This window comes from Pangasianodon hypophthalmus, chromosome 29 (genome assembly GCF_027358585.1).
Source record: "Pangasianodon hypophthalmus isolate fPanHyp1 chromosome 29, fPanHyp1.pri, whole genome shotgun sequence".
Classification (NCBI taxonomy): Eukaryota; Metazoa; Chordata; class Actinopteri; order Siluriformes; family Pangasiidae; genus Pangasianodon; species Pangasianodon hypophthalmus.
The window spans coordinates 5,499,512-5,506,790 of NC_069738.1; positions in this window are offsets into that span (position 1 = coordinate 5,499,512).

The following is a 7,279-nucleotide window of genomic DNA, read 5'->3' on the forward strand; positions in this document are numbered from 1 at the left end:
GTGTTTTTTTTTACATTTTAAAATAAATTTATGAATAATTCATTAATGAATGTCAACAGGATCAATCAAATACCTAAGATCATAAGTATAATATTTGATTTTGGATTTTATAGAGCCAACTACTCCATTTCTAGGCCTATATGCCAGCTGATGTAACTGCATTACATAACTCTGCTGTCAGTGCAGGAAAATCACCAAACACCAGCCATTGCTGGACCCACACCTACAGAATCACAGCTATTCCCAAAGATACATAAACAGAAAGTGTGCTATAACACAGCTACGAGTGACAATCAAACTTCAGTGTGGAATTATGTTAGCATAGAATAAATATTGCCTTGACATTCGCCTTGATTCGACGCACATCTCATTTCTAGCATGTTGTATATCGTAGTAAATGACATCTACGCTGTAATATCCCTGACCTGCTCCAGAGACATAAATCCCAGTTTAAATCTACTTAAGCTCAATTTCTTTAGCTACTCCTCATTTCTACTGATGCAGTCTGAGGTCAAGGTCATAGTGATGCTCCGCTGCAGTTGGCTTACGCAAGCCGAATGTTATGATTGCAATTGGTTTTCTCCCAGTTGCCTATGCTCTGGTGATACATTAACCCTGTACGTTATGTAACTGTGTCTTAACAGCTGCTCATGCATAACCAATATCTAATGATGATTCTTTCCATCTGCTATTCCATGACTGGGGTGCAAAATGATATTACATTTGCGAATATATGTGTGAAGGAAAGGTAAATGACATTAAACACAGGTAAAGTGTCCTTCACATCAACCTATGATCATATTTCAGATAAATAACTTTATATTAATAATAAAAAAAAACATTATTAAAATGTCTACAGCATTATAATACTTTAAACTCATATTATTTTTACATTAATGTGCAAATCCATTTAGCATCTAATGGTTTCAATATGCTTTTCCATGAGTCGTCCATTTTAGGTTATAAAAAAATGTTCATTTTAATTCCACAACATGAGACCACTTTTAAAACACAATCCTCTTACCCAAATTATAGACTGAAAGTAAATTATTCATTTCAAAAATACATTTTAAGTAAATCATTAGAATGTCCTTAATGGCCTCATTTCATTAGCATGGATGCTAGTTAGCCACATTTTATGTATTTGCTAATTCTATGCAAAAATAAATCCACTTACTTTCAAGCCTGTTAATTCTAAAAATGAGATTTGAATGGATAAATCACAGCTTTTCCTGAGATTCATTGTTTAAAATCGATAGAAAAATAAAGCTTAATTTTTAAGAGTTACATGGGCTAAAGGGCACTGCGATCGTGGAATCACCTTTATATAGTGTTATGTTAATTATTGATAGATTTGAGCTGCAAAATAATTGTTTATATGAATAGAACTAACTAGAACACACAATGTTAAGGATGGCATGTTGTTTCGAAAGGCTTACAACTGTCTGAAAACATTCATTCAATGGACTGGTTTCATTTTATTTTAAACATAAGTTTAGAACTGTCCATATAATCCAGTGATTATCTAATTTGATAAAGCTGATGATGAGCTGCCTGTTTATATGAAAGCAGAATAAAGGAACATGATGTTACACAAACAAATTCATCACACAATGCAGGGCTGAGTCCAATCACTCAGCACTCATAACCGTCAAGTCAAGAGTTTGCAAGGTGGAAGACAAGGAAGTTCTTCTACAACTGTTCCTGTTTCAGTTGTAGTTTACATAAAAGTCTGAGGGATTTCCAGTCAGTAAGTACAGGACATTCCCCTATAAACAAATTTCATTATATTTCCCAAGAACCACAGTAGCAGTGAAAAAAGAAAAAAAAAAAAGGTTACATTGATTGTCTGCTTGGCAATGAATCAAAATAGTAGATAAATAAAAGGTTGTAAATTGATCATGGAGAAGAGGTATTCCCCCTGCTGAAAGCTGTAATCATTCACTTTCACTGCTACAGTGTCCTTTTACAGTGATCAGATAACCATGTAGACCTGGTCTCGGGCTACATCTGAACCACCTCTACTCTTTTTCCACTTCGCTATCCCCTTTCCTATAGCATATTTTTAGTACGATGGGCCCCATGCTCTCTCCTACATGCCAGGTGGCCATGCCAAGAGACTTCACTTCCGTCGTAACACCCTTCTGAGCGAATCTGCTGTGTTACTCGGTCTCTGTTGCCATGGAGACAGCCATCTCGAGCTCATTTGTGTATGTGTGTGTATATTTGCATTACAGGAAGTGTGTCGCTGGGTCGGGTTCCCTTCTGCCACGCTCTAGAAGGCTGGTTGGCAAAACTGAGTCATTCAACCCTCTGCATGCTGCTCTCTGAATACATCTGCTGCTGCTCGGGTGATAAGGAAACTTCAAGAGCGTTCCCTGAAAGAACCGTCTGTACAGCTTGGCCTCATGGGAAGGGTCCCAGTGGTCCTTGTAGCTAGGATTCTGTTCAAACTGTTACAAAGTTTTGATCTGCTTTCTCCCTATGGTATTTTAGTGCTTTGTGTAATGGCCGAGGGCTAAATGTTGTTTTCACATCCTTTACATGAATCCCTGGCACTACTCTATAAGGAAGTCATGTTCATTCAGACTGTTCAGGCACAGGAGCTATATGACATTTGATAATGTAATTTATTGTTGAGCTTTCATTAATCATTTATCTGATAATTCAGCTGCTAAAGCATAGCATAGAAGTCTTTTTATTCTCTAAAGGTGTAGGATACAGGCTAAACCACCAACTAGTGGCTAACATTTAAACACAGGAAACATGCTAACACAGAAACTAGCATAACAGTAAACAAAACCTAGCATCCAACACACACATCTAGCTTAACTCAACTACCCAGTTTTACTTACCTAACTAGTGATACAAGTTAACCTGTCAGCTAGAGGCTTACACATGAACTAAATGATCAATAAGAGAATATTCATGATAACACAGAAACTAGCATTATACAGTAGTAAGCAAACTAAAAACACACATCTAGCTTAAACGTTTAAACCTCCATTTTTACTTATCTAAAAATGATACAGGCTAACCTAGATACTAGTAGCTTACATTTAAACTAAATTAGCCATTGGAAACATGCTAACACAGAAACTAGCATAGTGAGCAAACTAAAAACACGCATTCAGCTAAAATCAACTCCAATTTGACTTATCTAACTAGTAATACAGACTATCACACCAACTTGTGGTAATGTAAAATATTTATCCATAGGCAAAATATGCTAACATAGAAACTAACATTTTAGCAAGCAAACTAAAAACGCACATCCAGCGTCCTATTTTTACTTTCCAACTACTTAAACTGAAACACATAACAACTGTGCTAGCATGAAGGTTTGCTGGTTAAAACTTAATTAGCATAATTAGTAATAGAAAGGTAGGAAGGAGTTAGTTAGAAGATGGAAAACATGTCTTTTTCCTCCAAATAACTCCACAAAGCTCTTTAATTAGACATGGACAGTGGCTCCAGACAACTTTATTAAAAAAAAAAAAAAAGATCAGCTATTTTCAGTTTACTATAATGTCATGTTTCGTCATGTAACAGTTTGAGGATTTCAAAATCTGAGACTTTTTCTACATTACAGAGATACCCGATTCCAGGAAGTAACTCCAGTGTACTTCTGTAATAATACACGGTGTAGTAAAATTAACTGAAGTGCACAATGTTTCCAGACAGACAGGATGGTTTGGACATCATCAGCTGTCTAAGCAACATGTTTCTGAGGCTGTATATTTTTTTAGTTGAACAACTACCAAGATTCAATTCATTTTTATTTGGTTTCTACAGGTATTATTCTAATAAAAACTAAATCAGTACATTATGTGTTATAAGGACAGGTCATAAATCACATGTGACTTCATTCATTCATCCATCCAGCTGTTTAAGTAAAATGCACTGAATAGGGTTTGTGTCAAGCTTCTGTGATGTTCAGGTAAAGCAACGAGTATCTTAGTAAAAGAGTTACATTTGTGTAGAACATTTCCTTATATATCTAGAGAAAGGAGTGGAGGAAAAAATTCACTTCCTCTTACTAAATGACAGGAATCTGATCAGTTTTTCATCACAGGAGGAAAACGATGCCAAGCACAGATTAACACTAACATATTTTGATTTTTTTCTGAGTTGTAAGTTAGTAGCTTCTGGCAATGACAGATAATGTGAGAGAGAAGATCAGAACGTAGCACAACATCATCTGTCTGTGTGGGACTGAGACAGAGAGACAGAGTGCTGGCTGTCCATTCTGATTATAGATTATAGATGAAATGATGCAGAGAGACAGACAGAGTGAGAGAGAGAGCGTGCTATGGCTCTGAAAGAACACCAGGAAAGCAGGTCATGTGGCCTTTGTTAATTAAAAAAAGGGGAAGTGAAGAAAAAAGATTACAGTGAAGGAGTATTCAGGGGAATTTCAATTCTTTCAGGGAAAAAGAAGATAATGAGTTCATGAATAATTAATAGTGAACTGTTAATTGTGAAACAGAGGTCAGAGAAATGAACAGAATAGAAGAGAAATTGTGGAAGATTTTCATACAGAATTATGACAGACTATTTACGATTTTTACGGGTGTACCGTGTCATGGATCTGAATAAATGTTACCATTAATGTTACGATATACCAGTACAGATAATTGCCTTGTGTTATTTAAATTATGTTATATTTTTTTTGTTAAAAAAGTTTTTTCTGCTGCATGCAAGGCAAATCACGAGCCTTTCCCTTCCCCTCAACTGACCTTGTCTTTATCCGGTTAAACCTACGCATGCCTCGTGAGTTGCCTTTTAGGGAAAAAGGATTGATCAAAGCTTAAATGCTCCAGTTCCTCCTGGGGGCGGAGCTAATTTCAGGGCTGGAAATATATTTCCAGAGCCCGAAAAGAAGAACCTAGGCAGATCCACTGTATGGAATTGTTGTAGATCATGTTTTTTTTCTATGGTATTTTTGCATTTTTATTATTAATACTGGTTTGGAAACAATTTACAAGTTACACACTACACCTTTAAAACTGTTCTTTGCCTGAAAAATTACAGTACATAACAGTTTCTGATAAAAAAAAAACCAAAACAAAACAGAAGGCTAATGATAATCAGCTTTCAGCAATATACTAACAGTTAAAAGTAAAGCTAAGTGAATAATGAACCCTTTTTCTATCATTAAATGTGGTCATCTTTAAAAAAAATCAAAGAAATCTTGATCTTTTTCCAACACATTGAATTTTATACCATTCCCAAATTTGCAAGTCTACTGGATCAGCAATGATTTTACTGAAATGATAAAAAGGTTCTTACCTATGAAGGATTTCTTGCCAGGCTTCATGTCTGTGTAGGTGTGTGTGACAGTGTGAATCCCTCTCTGAGTGTGAGTAAGGAGTAAATCAGGTTGTAGGTGAAGCCGTAAGTTTTCTATGTCTCCATCCTTCTGGCTGCAGTTTCAGCGCGTCTGTATCTTCCTTACATTTCTCTCACACTGTCGTCTTTCAGAGTCAGCACTAATGAAAGCGGCAGCACAGCCCTGCACCTGTCCTCACCTCTTGTTCTTGTTCCTCAGGTGCATGGACGAAACAAAAGCACCAGGTGTCAGGTAACACATAGTCTCATGAGCATCCCTCTCGCACCCTGGGAAAACCCGTGTCTAGGTTACACCAATTACACACACCACGTCCTGAATATCGCCCCCTGACTGCACCATCAACTGTTAATAACTTCCCCACTCCTGCTCTCGATCTCTTTGGGAGCTTTGGACAGACGAAAAACAATGACTTGGCTCCTTTGGCTGGATCTCTACAGTGTCTTTTTGCTGGGACTCAGCATTTCCGTGGCAGGCAAATTGCGTGAGCGCACCTGCACTCGCTCCAGAGGCAGAGCAAACGGGTCACTGATGACGTGCAAAAGACCACAGTGGATGAGGATGATGGATCCTTTTTTTGTTTGCTGGTTTTTTTTAATAGATACTCACATGGGCATTTGTTTTAATCTCAAACATAAGGGATAACGATCAGGTTTCGCTGTTAGCTCCTAAAAACAAAAGAGCTTCTTTTTTCTCACCATTTTCCACCAATGTTCAGTGTAGTAGTAGTGGAGGCACTGGTGCAAATGCTAGACACAAAGTCCCAGAATGCAAGGCAGCTATGATATACGATGAGTTACGGCAGAGATTCGGCTTGGCTAGTTAGTGATTTACAAGATGGTGAGTGTGACGAGCATAAAAGTTGAAGCTTTGGAAGTTTGAGCAGAGTGTACAACTGTGGAGGTGAGAGAGCCGGACAGACTAAAGTACTAAAGTGCTGCTGCATCACTCTCAAAATCACTCTCTGTATCATTAGACATGAAGAGAAGGCTAAATTCCTCACCACTAACAGCAGGTATTTCAATGGCATTGTAGGTAATGTAGGACACCGTTAACCTGTGCTTGGGTTACTGTCTGTGTGTCGTTTCACATGATCTCCCCCGTCCATAGGGGTTTCCTCTGGGTTCTCCAGTTTCCTCCCACCACCCAAAAACATACCAGTCGGGGAACTGGGTACTCTAAATTGCCTATAGTTGTGTATGAATGTTTGATTGTATGTGTCCATGGTGCCCTGAGATAAACTGGTGTCCTATCCAGGGTGTATTCCTGCTCCTGGGACAGACTCTGGATCCACCATAACCCTGACCAAGATAAAGCACTTACTGAAGATGAAGATTGCACAATATATATTACATTTTCATTATAATTTCATTATATCATGTTTGAAACTTGTCTTTTAACCAAAACAATACATAACAGATGACATGAAATGTGAGAAAACGTCTTTTAAAGAGCCAGGATATGACTGAGCCCCATGAAGCCCCTTGTGGTGAAGCACAATGTTGTGCCAAAATGTGTTGAATTTCAATAAAATATTCTAAAAAAAAAAAAAAATCAAGTCTGCTCCTCATACAGATTTCATGCTCGCTTCATGAGAGACAATCACATTCTGATTACTCTGCCTGTGGATTTTAATAGCTGGATTTTTAATGGCCTTGGTTAATGGAGAGGTTCCACCTTGTGCAGTAGGTGAAAATAGCTTCTGCTGGGTAACCGAAAATAACAACCACATATCAGTGATATAAAGCGACAGGAGAGAGCTTGTGTAATGGCTTCATGGGAGCTTTAATGAACCGCTGCTCCATTATATCTATTATTATATTATCACCTAACTCCAAGGCCACTTTGCTATTTATTACCGTCTACATTTCACACGGGCATCCAATCAGCACAAACACAACTGCAGAAATACAGCTTCAAGGCCTCTTC